This window comes from Electrophorus electricus, unplaced genomic scaffold (genome assembly GCF_041902795.1).
Source record: "Electrophorus electricus isolate QZ-2024a unplaced genomic scaffold, ASM4190279v1 Scaffold180, whole genome shotgun sequence".
Lineage (NCBI taxonomy): Eukaryota > Metazoa > Chordata > Actinopteri > Gymnotiformes > Gymnotidae > Electrophorus > Electrophorus electricus.
In genome coordinates, this window is record NW_027658461.1 from 74,077 (window position 1) to 92,339 (window position 18,263).

At 40.0% G+C, this 18,263-nt stretch overlaps 1 non-coding gene across 1 annotated transcript; it reads left to right on the top strand.

Annotated features, from left to right (window-relative positions):
- The first annotated feature begins 5,458 nt into the window (after positions 1 to 5,458).
- Positions 5,459 to 5,530, top strand: trnae-uuc (transfer RNA glutamic acid (anticodon UUC)). The gene has a single exon. It is a non-coding gene; the product is annotated as a tRNA-Glu (tRNA).
- Positions 5,531 to 18,263: the final 12,733 nt, after the last annotated feature.

Sequence of the window (18,263 nt, forward strand, 5' to 3'; positions counted from 1 at the left end):
CTGCCCTGGGGGTATTATTGAAACCCAAAGGCTGAAAGGATGGGGAGGGAGAGAGAGAGAGAGAGAGCGAGCGAGCGACCATGTGTGAACATATTCTTGTCACGGTATGCCCCCCCCCCCAAAGGTCTCCCCGTGTGTGTTTGCTTGTGTGTGTGTGTGTGTGTGTGTGTTCATCCGTGTGGCCATGCTCCCTTGTGTTTCACGGCTGCCCTTCATTGTGTTGTTATTGTTTGCGTATATAAGTCCTTTGTGTAAACGTTAACGTACTTTTGACCTGCTGAGAGTTAGCCTGATTTGACTTAGCCTGTTCCTAACCTTTGTTTAGTATGTTGCATAAAAGCTCATGGAAATATTTCAGATGTAACATACATGTAACTGACCTAGTAGAGCAAAATTACAGAATTGTAAGGAGGAAGTGACGTTCTTGGGGCATATCATTAAAGGGGGAAATACACACAAGCTGTCTCAAAACCGACCACAAGCCATAATTTCGCTACCTAAACCATAGTGGCATACTCCCCTCTTACTGTTTTAGTCCCACACGCATTACACCGAATACTGCAGGACCAAAGAGTGTCACATTTATCAGCCCAGTGGTAGCTGAGATACCACACCACCCTCTTAGATATGCCTAATATAACTGTCAAAAGGTGTATAACACTGAACCCAGCTACACTCCTTCCTACGGAGGAGGATGGAGATCCACAAGACTGCACAGCAGTCTTAGCTGAAGTATATATACCGCGGGTTGATCTCTTTGAAGAAGCCATAAGTAACCCAGACCTATGCCTCTATGTGGATGGGTCAGCATGCAGGGACGACACAGGGGTCAATAGGGAAGCATACGCGGTAGTAACAGATCATGAAATACTTAAAACAGAAGTATTACCATCCTCCTATTCAGCGCAGGCTGCTGAACTAGTAGCACTGATGGAAGCATGCAAACTAGCTGCAGACAAAACTGTTAATGATTTTGGAGCCATATGGAAACATAGGCAATTCCTGACAAGCTCGGGTAAATATATTAGACATCACCATCTTGCTAGAAGCCATTTTGCTGCCAAAGACAATTGCAGTTGTTAAGTGTGCAGCTCACAGGACTACAGAAGACCAAATCAGCAAGGGGAATAATTTTGCAGATAGAGTAGCAAAGGCAGCTGCAACTAAAACCGCTGTGCAAGCAATACAGGAAACCGCTGCTACCCCGCAGGCCACATTACGGGAAATTCAGTCAGGGGCTCCCGCCACTGAAGGCACCAGGTGGAGACAACTAGAACCTCCTGTTAACAACCCACACTGCTGTCAAAAGAGAAGGACGAGGAACCTGGGTACATCACACACACCGTAAGAAGGCTCCGACACCAGCCCCAACTCCAAGCAGCAGCACCCAAACAGACTAGGTCGGAACTGTGTTGAGTAGGGTGTTAACGGCAAGGCCTACCCTTTCGACACTCGGAACCGTCAAGAGACGGTAGAGAAAATCAGACACAGCTAACACAGTCAGAACATAGACTGAATATTAATATGGATGAAGAATCCCATGACTTATGAGAAGACTTGTTACCATTTCAGGGTCCCAACGCCACTGAAGCAGAATGATTAGCAGCTAAATGCCAACAAAATACAGCGTGTATGTCAGCCATTGTGCATGCCCAACATATCGAGCAAGAGTACCTGGTGTGCCAGCACACCAGTGTTCCAAGGACTGTAATCCCTCTGAAAAACGCAGATGTAGGAGAAGTGAATATGACAATCTCTATGTGCCAGGTTATTAACCAGACCTCAAACTGTCCCAGTCCCACTAACCCCGCACCACCGAAAATGATGCTGCATGTGGCAGCTAGTAAGGGTGAGATATTTGTATAGCAGATGAAGCAGCAGGTGCCGGAAGTCTGGTCCAGATGCATCGATTATGTGCAGGTGCACAGCAATGGCACTTGCAGTGACTCCAATAGCAGTTCCCTGTGGAATTGCTCCATGACAACCCTGCAGGGGTATTGGAATGTAATGTGGGTCGGTGGTTCGGTGGCCTATGGTGAATTGCCACAGAACTGGACTGGTTGTTGTTATCCAGCTGTAGTGCGCCCAAGGACGCAGGTGTATACACTTCCCCATGCCAAGCAGCACAGGGTGAGGAGAGACATAACCAGCACAGACTATTGTGGTAGAATTCTGAGGGACCCATGGACCACTCTCGGTGAAACCATTGGTTGGTCCCTTTTCCTGGGCGGTGGCACAGTAGCAGCCCTGCAAAAGATCAATGGCTTAGCTTATCAGTTACTGCAAGTAGTTAATGACACCTTAGCAGCAATAGGTGCCTTAAAGATAGAACAACAAGTGATAAGGGCAGCAGTGCTTCAACATAGAATGGTATTAAATGAAGGAAGGAGGAGTGTGCAAAATGATTAACACTTCCTGCTGTTTTTACATTCCAGATCTCAGCGCTAATATTACTGATTATATGAATCTTATGTGATCTGCCTTCACTCCGCAGCCTACAGTTCCAGTAGCGGCTGTAGCGTTGCCCATTCTGCTACTCATTCTTCTTCTTTTTCTTCTTCTTCTGTGTTTACCTCCTTTTTTGTCATTGCGTGTCAGACGTCTTTCTAGTGTGTTCACCATGCCAGCGCTCAGCGGCCATGCCAATGACCAACCCCAGCTCTTTGAAGACATTCTGCTCCCCAAGATGGGCGGTGCTGGTGATCCACATGAAGACATCGTAGTGCTATTTGCTGAATAAAAGTGTGATAATGTGTGATATAAAATAAAGGGGGGAAATGTTGTGGAAATTTACTTTGCTTTATTTTACTTTGCTTTATGTTTCTATAGTCACAGCATAACAGTCTGCAGATAAGCATGTGAGTCAGGTACACCAGCTGCTCACATACCATTCTAACCATAGAGATAGAAGAAGCCTTCAGCGCTCAGGCTAACCAAAACATGAATTAGCCGATACTCTGTAGGAGTCGTTTTTCTTTTTTTTCTCTTTCTTCTGTTCTCTGTATAAGGGGAGGGGGACCGTACTGCGCGTCAGTGCTTTTACTCTGTTATACAGGGGACAGAACTCAATAAACTTTTACTCTTTACTACTCAATGCATAAAGCTGTCTGTGTTTGATGTGCTCTCATTTTCCCACCACATCCATTTAGCAGTACTGAATAACCGAAATGGCTTAAAACAGCTGAGGGGATGTTTGAAACTGAGTGATAAGATGTTCAGCAATTTATATATGATAATACAAGGCAGTAAATTAAATTGGGCTGAACTGGACAATAGTACCTGGCATGAAAAGTATGTCGTAGAGAGTAACAAAAAACTCAACCTCTCACCTCGCGCTCTGAAATGTCTCCGTCACTGTCTGTAGTGTCCTCTAGGATACTGCTGCCCTCACTAAAGTGTGTCACCCTGACCGGGTCAAACATCTCTTGAACATAATGGAAAATCAGCTTCAAGTGCTGCACTGAGCAAGAGTGCACTGTAAATGGCCAGATATAAATGGCAATGTCAGTAGTAAATTTATATATGCAGTCATGGAACAGGACCTAGCTGTAGAGCACAGCTTTAAGGTGCATATTATGATGTGCTCTTACCAATCATCCTCCTGGCTGTGTTTTGCTCTTTTGGCCAAATGTTTCTCTTCCAAAGCAGACAGACCAGACTTGCTGCATATTACTCCGTGCACTATAAATAAACCACATGTATAATGTCTTGTAAACAATGGAACAAGGGAAATTTGAATTGTGACTACTCTGTTAAAGGGGCGGATAAGGCAACCCACCCAAACCCCCCGAAAGCTGTTCTGTTATCTCTAAACATTAACATTAAATATTCACATCATAACTCGACCCCGTGCAGTAGGGCAAACTCACTCGCATGGGGGAAAGGATTACAGACTACCTGTACTGCTGCCGCAACTCTGCGGCCATTCCAACAACATCCACATACATTCCAGCAACATCCTATTATAGGACACAGTGGGCTTAAATACACCCATTTAATAGCATGTTGGACCTTCTTTGGCCTCCAGAACTGCAGCAATTCTTTCTGGCATAGTTTCCACTATGTGCTGAAAATACTCTGCAGGAATCTTGGTCCAATCTTCATAGGATATTTTCTCTGAAATTACATGGAGGGACTGACATGTTCTAAACTGCCTGTTATACTCTTACAGCCGCTTTGAAATACAAAAAAAACATATTTATCTTCCACTCCACTCAAGGATGGCCACACTTGGAATTTCCCTTGGCACATTTAAAACATTGTGTGAGCCAGATAGCTTCTGTTTTCAACCTTCCAATGCTCTGAGTATTAGTGTTCTATGCATATGAGATGCTTCAACACGTCCATGCGTGTTGTAAAGAAACACAGTGTAAGCAGTATTAATGAAAGTGCATCTCTACCTCAAACTCACCAGTGTAACAATTACAGTTTGTGAAATCTAATTTTAAATGGCGATCAGCCTTCTTAACAAATAAGCAGAACTCACCTTGTTAAGTGTTTGTGTTTGTTTGTTTGTGTGTGTGTGTGTGTGTGTGTGTGTGTAGTTTTAAGCATAGCAAGGCACTTCAGGGTTGCCAGGTGGAGCCTTCCTGAAGACCCTGATACTGAAACAGCATTAAAAGCTGCAATGGCACTGTAGTTGTATTTATCTGCACTAATACAGCTTTGAACTATTGCACTCTTACATACAGTAAGTTTCTATGTACCGGTGTACATTTCTGTGTACCTTTAGTAACTAAAGGGATTCTATTCTAATATTACAAGTGCTAGAAGTGCTGAAACTCAAAACAGTGAAGAAACCAGTGGAGCTTAATGACTGGTCAGATGAAGAGAGTGAAGTGAGGAGTTTCCTTCAGTGTCTGCCATGTCCCAGCTGAGGTGAGTGTGAAGCTTTTATTGGTACTATAGGAGTTGTGTTTAACTTTGAAACTGATGGTGTCACAGCCATTTGTGGCCGAGAGTCTAGAAGAGCATAATTGGCTGTACTCTTAGGGAGAGAGGGAATGGCATACGCTCTCTCCCCTGTCAATTACAGAGACACCGTGCAATCAAGGGCGTCTATAAGTTCACGCGTCAGAAGGGGGAGGAAAAGACTATTTTCTGAGTACTTAGAATAACATTCCGTATTTTTTGGAGAACATTTTCTAGAGTGTTTTCATGTAGAGAGAGAAATGAGTGGCTAAAATGTCAGAAGCTTTAAGGAGACAAATGGGGAATACTATAACAGCTCTTTCCATGTGTTAGTGACACCAGCGTTCCCTCTTTTCCCAGATGGTAAAAAAGAGCCCTGACTCTTGCAAACTTCATTTTTTTGTAGAACAAAGAGAAAGATGAATAACTCGCTTTATGGCCTTTTTCCACTCATGCATACCAAGTCCAGTATGCATCCAAACACTGTCAGAATAGTAGGAGTGCAGACTTTGAAAAATGGTCTTCTCATGTAAACTCAGCAGCTTTGTCCCTGGTTGTCTAGTGGTTAGGATTCGGCGCTTTCACCGCCGCGGCCCGGGTTCGATTCCCGGTCAGGGAAAAACCTCTTTTTATGCTCATATAAAACGACAGATTCTGCATTAAAACATAAAGTTTGTGTGAGTTGGAGTTGAGCCGACAGCCTAAGGATGACTTTTTTTTTAAGTTTTAACTTCTACTCTACCAACTGAGTTATTGAAAGCGACATGCAAGTAATCCCACATGTCCAAACACCAGTATGTTGGCAAGAAACACAGCCAGTTTTGGATGTTTCAATTGTTAAGTTCATTTGACACAAAGAAGAAAGATCGCATTGTATAAGTTGTTCAGCTACAAACAGATATATCTTTTGATGACATTTGGAATCATACTGGACTTTGTGTACATGAATGGAGAAAGGCCATAAATGGTTAGAATAACATTCAGTGCTTTTGGAGAAAAGTTTCGAGAGTTTTGTCATGTAGTGAGAGAAATGAGTGGCTGAAATATCAGGCATTAAAAGTGCAATTTGCACTCAGGGAAAGAAAATTGCTTTCATGTGGACCGCATTGAGATATCGATCTGCCTGTGAAACAAAACACCTCTTAAGAGGCTAGATTTGTGCTCTCAAGCTGCGATGGTGGTTTTCTCATGGCTTCTAAAAGAAGAGGCTGTGGTCAGGGTGGAGTGAGTCTTTGATAACCAAGATTGTTGTTGTTTTGGCCTTCGAATAGACAATGGCATTACCCAGTGTCAGGTCTTTCTCAGTAAACTGCAGAGAATGATATAGAGGGCAAGAAATGGTCAAGCACAGTTTTATTGGGTGTGTGTCTATAAAAAACACTACAGCTCTCTGATACATTTTTGGTTCAAGATTTAATCATCATGCAAATGATTGTGATTAATGCTTTGTCTGTTTAATTCAAATATTATACTATAAACCTAATATTTTAATAGGGTTGGCAACTTTCTAGATCCGATTACTACATGTGTGTGAAGTACAGGTGCTGTAGCTATACGGTATACAATTGTCCACAGTAGCCTAATTATAATATATACAACCAAAAATCCATCTAAAATAAACACCAGAAACTGCTCAATAGGTAGGATAACAGCAGAACAATTGTCCCGCCGTATAAGCAAAATGAGAGCCTGCTAAGGCCGCCAAGAGGGTGCCAAAGACCATGTATTTATTTCTATTTGTTTTTTACCTATGTTATGTCAGTGGCAGCTCAGATTTCTGCGTAGGCCCCAAACAGGCTTGGGCCAGCCCTGGTATCACAGTGTCGTGCACTGGAAAACCATCAAGCCTGTTGACTATGCTACCAGTGTTGTTCATGTAACTGTGCAAATAAACTGCAAACACAATTACTTTTAGAAGTATCATCCAGTTTCTTTTCACAATTGCCAAAATGTAATGAATCACAGCCAGTGTTCTAAAACAGACCTGGAATGTATTCCTGGTTGATGTGCCCTGTTTCTAGTTCCAAAAAAAAAAAAAAAAAAAAAAATTGGTGGATGAATTTTCAATGAAAGTGCTTCACTCAGCAGCCATTAATGATTCTTATATCCAGTATGAATAAATTGAAATTCCTATCCTTGTATCAGGTGCAGCAATTATGTGTAACAATTGTGAAGCAAAAAAGCAATAGCAACATTTTAATATAACAATATAGGTAATATAGAACTTGATCTAATGATATTAATTAGGCTATGCAAATAACACAACTACTTCGGTAGCAGATCATTCATGCCTGTTGAATAGGCAGTTTTCTGCTTTGCAGATACTTGAAATCTTTTACTAATCTTTCCCCAAATCCAGTAGGAGCTGCCTTTTACATTAACATGCCAGGATACACGCTGACTGGATGTTTAATCTTTCTAATGGGTAAGCTATATTCTTATAGTCAAGAAAGATATTTTTTAATTATTAATCAGTTAAGGAAGTCAAGCTATTGCATTTTGCTGAGATGAAGGAATATTGCATAACCCTGTACTGGCCAAATAATTAGATTTGATGTTCTATTTTTTAGATTAATCCCATAACTGAATTATTCACATGGTTTTATAGCCATGGTTAATACTTGCTGTCAAAATGCTGAGGTTCGTAAGAACCTCTTTCCTTCATAAGGAAGCTTCCTGTTTTTGAAACAGGTAGTTTCAGCATACTAGCTCTTACTGCTCTCTATCTGTTTAACAAATGTTTTGTTGGATTTAACTACTTTCTACCTGGAAACTGGCAACTTCCATGGAAAACTATTTTATCATCACAAACTATATCTAAGGAACTACCACAAACATAAGTAATGTTAACATTTTGCTTTTTCATCATGACTTATGTTCTGCTTCAGAGCACTGAATGCAGCATGTTTATTCTTCGTCATTAGTGGCAGTTTTATCTGTGAGAAGTGTAGATGAATTGCTAGTCTGACAGACAGTACGCATCCAGACAGCAAGGCGAAAGGGTGACGTTACGGCAAAGTAGACGAGCTTCCACCAGCTCATGGGACCACTACACATCCCCAACATTAAGTAACAAAATCCCAGAGACCTTCTGCCTGTACTGGCCAGACTTCAGATCAGAAGGTGAGAGAATACAGTCATGTGTTGTGTGGCTCAGATTGTTCACACAGTTAGTAACAGTCCAAACACTTTAATTATACTGTACAGCATGAGACCTGGAAATGTGTGTCTGTGTTTTTGTGTGTGTGTGTGTGTGTGTCTTCTCCCCAGGCTGAGCTCCAGCTTTGTACTGTCCATCATCAGAGAGATCTATCAGACTGGCTCTGCTCACTGTGTGTCCAGCTTGTTGAATTCAGCAGAGAACTGCATCAACCTGAACAGCAGAGAGCTGGACTCTGTCCACTGTGCTGCCCTGCGCTTCACCCTCCAGCACTGCACAGCAGTCTCTCTCAGCCTGCTTTTCACCTCCATACCAAAGGCGGAGCTGGAGAGCATTGAGCCACTGCTCTAACACGTCTCCCGTCTCAGGCTTGAACTTTTCTCACAATCAGAATTTTAACACAGAACTGGTCTGTTTAGGGAGTGTTATATAAACGTTTATGTACGTTTATGTGTTTTTCATGAGTTTCCTCAAAAGTCATTTTGTGCCAGCATCATTTAGGTTTTATTGAGACTCCTGTCAGGTAATCAGCAATATCCATGGATATTTACTTCAGAATAAAATTAAATTTAGGTGAAATATTTATATTAACCTGAAATTAACTGCCCTGCCACTGTCTGTGTGTGTTTTGTTTTCTCCGTGTTGACAGGCTGCTGTTGCTGAGGCTGCTCCACTGCTACAGTGTCTCTGAACTACAGCAGGGGGCAGCAGCAACAGATCTGCTCCTCGCTCTGCAGCACAGACTGGATTTCTCCTGCTGCTCTGCTCTGGACCTCACAGCAGACACACAGAAACACACACTGACTCTGAGCACTGAGGACTGCAGAGTCGTCTCCATGGTCATCCAGAGAGTGAGCTCTCACACACACACACACACAGCTCACTCTACACGGCTGTGAGGGCAACTCTTCCCCATTTTACACACAGTCACCCTTCAGTAAGCCACTGACTCAACACCACACAAACTAGGGAAGCATTCTGGAAAAGGGAAAAGAATTTTATCATTTGAAACAAAATGTGTGTAAATAGCATTAATGTTAGTAGTTATGTGAGTGTGTTAGTGTTTTGTGACTCTACATGTTGGAGAATGTTGAGTGTGTTCAGCAGCAATAAAGCCATGCTGCTCCAGTTCCTGTCTCTTCTCTGTGTGGGGACTGATGTGGAGTGTGTGAGACGCGCTGTGGCTCTCTCCCGGGCTCTGGGTAAGATGGTGATCCTCAGTCAGACCCGGCTGGACCAGCAGGCCTGTAGGTCACTGGCACTGTTTCTGGAACATTCTGAAGGGCTGTCAGAACTGGACCTTAGCCACTGTCAGCTCACTAACCACTGCCTGCAGATGCTGTTCGCACACCAGCACAAAGCCCACATCCTGGAGTGAGTGGACAAGCGGGAGGAGGGATGTGTAGAGAGTCTTGATTGTTGAGTGCACAGTGAGCACTAACATAGATATAACACATTTTACTCTTTTTCTCACAATTTAACACAAAATCCGGCAGGGTGACTGAACATAGAAGCTGTGCGTGTTCATTGTAAAGCATTGTATGTTCCTTGAAAGGCTCTATATAAATTTAACTTTGCTCATTCAGTCATATCCTGTGTTCCTTCAAGGACTTTATTTTTCAAAAGCAAACAGCAAAAAGCTTGATTTTCTTGGTGATTTTATTTGGAAATGACGACCTCTCTCACTGGCTGCCTGGATCACTGATCACTGCCTGTACTTGGCAGGATGGATCTCTGTGGTCTACAGAATATCCAGACTGCTTGTAGAAACACATGTTCTCATTAAAAAGAGAAATAAGGCATAACAGACTCATTATGATTTACAGTTTCATGCCTGATAGATAACAAGTCATGTGTACAAGAACTGAAAGAAATGATATTTTGTTTAAAATGTCAAAATGCATAATTATCTGGCCATTAATGACTCAGGTCCACTGACACAAATATACTATTTATTGCTTTGCTTATTCATTCATTTGCTAATTCAATCATTCGTTTATTAATTCATTCGTTCATTACTTTAATTCATTGATATATAAATCTACAGGTGTTTGTACTACTACACGGTGATTTAGTAGAGGGAGGTGTGTTTGGGAATCCTGAACAATGTGGTAATTATAATCCATCTAATTTCAACCTCAGTCACAATGACATCACTGATGTGTCAGCAAAGAGGATCTATGATACCTTCTCCACCAACAACAATATTCACACTGTGAGGTAACTGTGTGTGTGTGTGTTTAGGCATTTAAAATAAGGTTGTATTTATTTTAGTTTAAAATTTCAAATTTAAAAGCCTATTTTGATTTTATAGGCTCTTCAACAACAGAATTACAGGCATACAAATCTTCCTCTCAGACAAGTGCTTTGAAGTCTGGTGATGTTGATGTGTTGTTGGCACTGTAATGATGAGATTTGATTTTTCTAGATTATTGGGACTATCCAAATTATATTTTTGTTTTAAGTGAAAAAATGTAATGATTAAAAAACAAATTTTAGTTATCTTATACATTTTAAGATTACATATAAAAATCAAATACTCAAAATTTATTTATAAAGTACTTTTTAAAATTGTATTTTATTTTATTTTATTTTATTTACAACAGGTGCTATTACAAAGCAGCTTTTCAAATGTCCAAGTCCAAGCCCCCAGTAAGCAAGCCAAGGGTGACAGTGGCAAGGAAAAGCTCCCTAGAGCATGAGGAAGAAACGTCGAGAGGAACCAAGACTCAAAGGGGGTCCCATCCTCCTCTGGCTGTTTAAAGAGAGACATAAATTAAAAAATGAAATAAGCATTTAATGTTTAGTCCAACTTTCTGGAGGTTCTAGACTTGTGTGCATGTGTCCGAGACCCAAGTCGCAAGAGAACGTCCATTAAGGGCAACAGAGAGTAGCTGGTTGGGGAGGAGGTGGTGTGGGCTACAACAGGGGACATCAGGGGATGATGGGAGTAGCCAAGGCATCTGAGACAGGATGAGGCTCAGTAACATCACAACATCAGGGGTAGGTGTACCTCGGCAGAGTCCACTATCAGTCCAGTGTATTAGAGCAATGATGTTTGATTCCTACTCAAAGAACATGTGATATTTCCAACATTCACTTTAGGTATCAATGAAGTTGTGACATCAAGCAAAGGAGAACAGTGAGACATGAGTAGACAAGCACAAGTTGGACCTATTAGGGACAATGAAACAAAACCTGAAGACAAGAAAACAGAAATGAAAGCCTGAGTGAGCTGAACTGAACTGAATCAAACTCCTACCGCTATATGGACTTAGCTCTGTAATATAGTTGAAACTGTAAGTTGCTATAGATAAGCGTGTCTGCCAGATGTCTGCTCACATTAAGCAGTGCAGTTGTGCAGTGTGAACATGACATCTGTCTTTTACAGCAAAATCTAATTATTTTATTATTCTTTAAATGTCTTTAAATGTCTTCATGGTCTAGCAACTCATAATGGCATTAGCACTTGAAAGCAAAAAAACAGAAAAAAAAAACAAACCAACAGCAAAACAAAAACATCTCAAAACACACTTATTGCATTGAGTTCTGTTTAGATGACTTTTGATTTTATATTAACACATCTACTGTTATCTATTTACCTTTTCCTTTTATCATTATATATGTCATTTTATTTTTTATCCTTTGTGCAATTAGTCTCTTCTCAATGCGTTTTATTTTTTGTGTGCAGAGAGAAGGGGTAAGAAGATGCATATACAGAGGTCTGGACTAGCCGTGCTGTCAAAGGTTAGGGGAAATGAAATAAATAAATGTTCCAAAATGTTTTTTAAATAGTTTAGTATCCAACATTTTAAATTCTAACATTTATGGTTACCCCCAGCAGTGATCAGTGGTAGCTCAGTGGTTAAGATACTTGACATGTAGTCAGAAGCTTACCTGTTCCAGCCCTACTGCTGCCAAGTTGCCACTGTTGGTTCTCTGAGCAAGGCCCTTAACCCTCAATTGCTCAAGTTATACTCACTCGTAAGTCACTTTGGATATAAGTATCAGGTAAATGTATGATTGTGTTTTTTATAATCTTGTACACATAAATGTCATATTCAACCAGAATATGTAAAACACACTGTCAAATCGTGTTTATAAAAATACGTTTTAGTTGTAATTAATTTCTGTAGCTTCATGTCACTTATGCTGATATGGTTGTTGGCTCAGACAACAATGGCCACAAGAGGGAGACAAAGAGCTTCCCTAGTAATCAATGAAAACAGGCATACCCTGTAACTGTATGCTATACTATTCTTTTATTTTATATTTTTCCTTGATGTCCACTTACAATGTTTGCATGGCTTTATGTTCCAAAAATAATCATAATCTATTTTACACAAATATTTTCCAACCTGTTTATCTTGTAGAATTAAATAGGACATGTATTACATTACGAATAAAGAATTCTGCGCTGCATACACTTAGACATCGGTAATATAACTTGCAGTTATATAACTTCTAGTGAAAATCCTTGAAGCAGTCAACACCATCATCTGAGTAAGCTCCATTTAACCCTCTGAAGTTAAATAAAGAATTGCAGCTAAATGTGTGAACATTATCACGTGTCAGTTCATAACAAGTTAAGCTTCATAATAAGTCACGAAGTCAAGAAAATTCATACCTAAGCATTACCTTGTTTGATGTGTTTATTGATGTATTTGGGTATAACCAGGTCATTTGCCTGTTTTTATGTATTGATCTTTATTGCTCCAAAAAACTACTCACGTCTTCCAATGTTCTTGATCCCCACTTGTAAGAAATAGTAAATGGACTAATCCTAGTTGTGGATAAGTATAAGACTAAACAGCTGTGAACTAATTCCACACGAGGGGAGTCATCACTGGAAAGGTGTCCTGGTGCGAGGCGTGCAGTGGTCCCTGTCCTGCGAACACAGAGAGACACAGAGGCGAGATACCAGTTAAAAAGGTTTGAGAAAGTACATCCTCCACTGACAAGATTCTGTTGTTTAAATGTAAATGGAACAGGTCTGCTCCTTCTCTCAGCCAATATAGAAACAGCTAACCGCACTACAACAAGTACACAAGGTGTAATGAACTTGCTATGAGAATGATCTCAGTAAGTAACTCAAAAAGGAAAGGAGCTTCTCCTTCCTGTTTTCTTTGTTCTCTTCTTGTTAGTGTTTGTATTTGTTCTTTCAAAACACTCCTGCACTCATTCCTCACACTAAAACATGAACCTGGTGTTGTTTACACAGTGACTGGGTGTGAGGCATCTGATCCATGATTTCCCCCTGGGGTCACAGGTCTCGTTTGTCGCCTTTTTTTTCTCCTTAAGACAAAAACAAATTAAAATAAGAGCAGAAAAACTGAGCAGAAATAAACAACTATTAAAATTCTAGATGCACTGTGGAATGTTCAGAGAAAAACAAGACACTCCAGTCTCTATTGTATTTAATATGTGGTATTTAACTGTCAATATGGGGACATTACGACAAGGGAGTGTGCTCAGCTGACCTGTCTATGATTTTATTTTATTTTATTTTTTTAATCCTAGTCTTTGATTAAGTTAAGGAATTTTTCTTTCAAAGAAGAGAAAAGGGATGGAACATGTGAAACACAAACATAAAAATAGGTATGCATTTATCTAATAAACTGATGACTACGATTAGGTGAGACAAGTTTTAGGATATAATAATAAGTGTATTATTTCCATCACACTTTTCACCTGAGTCTCCTGTGTTTCTGGATAAAAGAAAGTAATATAACACAAGCAGTTATACAATTTCCGAAAGGCATATTATTTAGAAATAAAGAAGAACTTGGTTATTATTTGGTTATTAGGACACATGAGGAAAGCATTTTAGTTGCATTCATTTTGCCAAAGACATCCATGACTGAAACAAGCTTCCTGTCACCACTGACCACCCTCCTAGCGTTCATGTCTCCACGGTTTCCCTGTCTAGTGTCTTTATTTTGATTTACTCCCTTGTTGTGGTTCCATTCCTTCGTTTCGTTTTCTGCACCCCTCATAATTTGCACTTGTGTCTGGTTTAATGCTCATTTGACCATGTTTTTAAGCCCTGTTTTAGTTTAGTCTTGTTGCTATTTATTGTAAGTCCAGCTGCTGTTTGTTAATCGAGGCTTCCGTGCATGTGAATATAAGCCTGAATGTTTATCCTCGCCCCAATGTTATAGCCTGCATCCCTGGTTTGTCTTCGTGCGCTTTTCTTTACTTTAGTTTATCATGAATTCTCGGACACTCCATGTTAATAATTTGACCCTGGACTTTGGATTTGCCCCTAATAAATCTCACTCTTTTCCACACACTGCTCATCGTTACACTTCCCCAACCTACTATATTTACATTAAAACTCCGTCAACAGCAGTCTTTAACGTTGAGGGTTTTTTTAATCTGTGTAAAATTACATAATTTCTGCTGTTTCAGAAGTGAAGGATTTGCGTGCTCTAAATTTTCACCATGCCAATGCACAGAGGTTTTGGTATGGAGATTTTATCCCGATCTATAGGAGCAAGTGTGATGGACTATAACGTTGACGAGAAAGAAACCATCCGTTTCGCCGCCGTTTATGTCCATAGATGCTGCTATTACCAAAACTAGTACTGCGCTGATTCTTAGAGGACGGTTGATTTGACCGGATGTCGCAGCAGTACGGCCGACTACTCCTGATCATAACGTATTCATGACAACTCAGCCCTTTTTACGACTGAGGTGCTCACACGACAACGCGTGATCTTGCACCTTTTATGTGTTTTAAGAAAAACGCTCAGTGTTTTAAAGTGCAGCAGCGAATTTTGATCTAACGCGTTACTAAGCTCTGTGAGCAGAGTAATTTCTCCCATTGTGTTGAAATGAACAGGTGTCTGTTATTAGTTCAAGCATTGTATGTTCTTTGAAAGGCTCTATGTAAATGTAACTTTGCTCATTCAGTCATATCTTGTGTTCTGTCAAGGACATTTTTTTGAAAACAAACAGCAAAAAGCCTGACTTTCTTGGTGATTTTATTTCTCTTACTGGCTGCCTGGTTCACTGATCACTGCCTGTCCTTGGCAGGATGGATATTGTGTGTCTCTGAAAATGTATTAATATTATTAGTATGTGCCTAACGCTCCTCTCTATTCCAAAGCTGACCCGATTTCCATAATTCTCGTATTGCATAAGACATTTATTTCCATTATATGTTTTAGCATTCAGGTGGTCATTTTTCTTTTCAACAGTTATTGGCGTGATCCAATAGATCCAAAGTCAAACGAGTACGCACATCATGTGTTGAACCCATCCATAGTATTTTTCTGCTTATCTAATATGCCAATATTTTCTCGTAACCATCCCACCAAGTACGAAAAACACCCAAACCTAAATGCTTAGTAACTAAAGTAAAGCTTGTGTCAGTGTCTTAATTTATATTCTGCATTAGTTCATCAAATGGTTATTTATTGAGAGTGAGTCTGTATTTTGTATTTGAAAAAAAATAAAACTGTCAGCATTCAGCAGGTTTGTTGTCAGGTTTGAAGGCTGTGGTTGTGCTATTTTTCTGGCCTTTCTGGTCAACTAATTTCTGTACCCAGTCATTTCATCAAGGGAGGTGTGTTGCTATTGAAATGTCTAACTTCCTTCATCTAGGGAATTCATGACATACATTAGAATTACATTTATTATAGCTGCAGGTGGCAAGTAAAGGGTCCAATCATTTTATCACATCTGCACAACTTGGTTGCTGATGACATCCCATATAAAGTTCACCAGCCTTTGTGGTTGGTTTTGAGGTTTTGTTTCCAGGAATGTTGTATTTTGAAACCAATCTCTCAATTTTCTCTGCTGAATTGCTTTATATAAATATTATTTTTCTGATTCGACATGACTAAGAAATATAGTTTCCCCAGAAGGTCAGTTCACCCCAAATGTACTTGCATTCACAGTATGTTCATATACACCATTGAAGTTTGGTGATAATCTAACACTCTATGGCTAAGTTTTAGCCTATTAATAAAAATCCTGCTCTTGGGGATTGATAGTTAAATACACATATTTTTGATCATTATTTACAAGAAGATCTGCATTTTTTATATTTAAAAGGTATCTCTAGATCAAAAGGTCACTGACTTGTTTGAAAGGTGCATTTGCCCAACTAATTTAGGTATCAAAAATCAGGCTAAAAAAAGGTTTACGAAACGTATTGAACTTTTTTTATGAAATAGTCACAAAGTATTGCACTGTATAAACTGCATTTCTCATGCACAATTGGTACACAATGGGATTGACTCATTTTTCTGTTTTTAAATACCTTTTCATATGTCAGAGGGGCTCTGTTGGCAAAAATGTCCTATAATTCCCATGCTAGCTCAAAGTCCATAAATCAATACTCATGTCAAGTTTCATAAGAATTACTCAAAGAAGTCTTAATTTTTTTTCAGCTGTTTTGAATGAATCAGTACACCTTGGAAGGATCGATAGGTATGTAAGTGCCATATACCATACAAATATCAACATGTTTCAGTCTCATCAACATTTTGATACCAAATTTGGGAAGATTGGAGAAAGGTCCTACGACTAGTGTGTTACAGTTCATCAGCAACATAAAAAGTAGTAGGATATTTAAATTTAAAGTAATTTCTACAAGAATCAACGTTATAGAAGTCCACTGAAGCCAGTTCTATGATTAGCCCATTACCTGAAAAACATTAGCCAATGTTTGAGTCATCCTTAGGAATCCTTCAGCTTGCTTACAGAAGCAGTATGCAAAATTTCATCTTGATCAGAAGAGCAGTCATTGAGAAACAGTTATTTGCATATTATAATGCCCCATATTGACAAAACTGCTACATTTGGTAAGCTACCTCAAAGTCAATACTGGTATAAGTCTTTTAAATTTCATGAAATCTGAACATGTCCTTCAGGAGTGACAGCTAGTTAAAGTTAAAGTTAAAGCCTGACCTATGTACTACTAATTTGTACTACTAATATTAGACTGGAATAGGACAGCTGTATTTTTTATGTCAGGTTTTTGTTTAAATAATTATTGAGATTCAGACTCTTGCAAATATTTTGACACCAATTTCACTCAGATTGTGTGAAAATCCTAGGACTGGTTTGAAATTAGCAAAAAAATAAAAAAACAAACAAACAAAAAAGTGAAATCTAATGGGCAGAGCCTATCTGAATTCAGGAGAAGCCAAGGAAGAATAAAATAAAAAATAAATAATATTATTTCTATATTCACCTCTGTCTTTTCTTTTGAACATCTGCAAATGTTAAATATAGTTTTGCATGCAGTTCATAAAGGAAAAAGCAAAAATACAATAGAGTCAGAACTTTTGTTTCTTTGTCACACAGTTTTATTATTTTTTTGAATTATTGTATTGTCTTTTAGCACACGTTGGCAAATGTGTCCATCCTCTTGTCGATTGTCCTTGGACTTGTCCTCGGCCTCACACAGCCAGGTGAAAAAGGCTGTCACGGAATTGAGGGCCACACCTTTGCCTCTTGTTGTGCTTGGACAGCAGCTGCTGGTGCACCTTCCTCTGCTCCTCCTGCTCCTCAAGTTTGGCCTCCTTATGAATCTGCTCGATGGTCTTGGGCCCGTGGTCAGCTCGCCGCGACACCCAGTTATTCTAGAAAAGCAAAATCAGCAGATGCATACTTTTGCATCACCATGCGCTGGAATGGCAAACACAAACACACAAACACAGGCAGAGTCTCTAACCAGTCGCAGGTCGATGACGTCCTGGAGCAGGAACCGAATGCGTGAGGAACCCCTCCTCTCCTTCACTATCTTTTCTATATATTTAAAGTAATGATCCATTTTTGGCTGAGAGAGAGAGAGAGAGAGAGAGAGAGAGAGAGAGAGTGTAAGAGAAACGTCGACAAATTTCAGATATTCTTCACCTTTCGATTCGATCAGGTGTGCTCTCAGCTGAACTCATGTCACAAGACGTTTATGACTCTTATGTAAACCCTGCTGCCTTGCACGTTGGTCAGTGCTGTAAAGCAGTTCACTGCCACTGTGGGTGTAGCTGTGCTGTCATCAGCTGCACTTGGCTTTGGGGAATCCAGGGTGCAGCAGCAGGAGGTGGCAAACGTGGAGGAGGCTGTGAGAGCAAAACCTTCTAACAGCTGACCAGTCCTGAATAAAAGCCTTTCATTTTGTCAGCTGCAGTAGGAGCAGAGCTAACAACCACACTAACAACTTCACTAACAACATGAACTT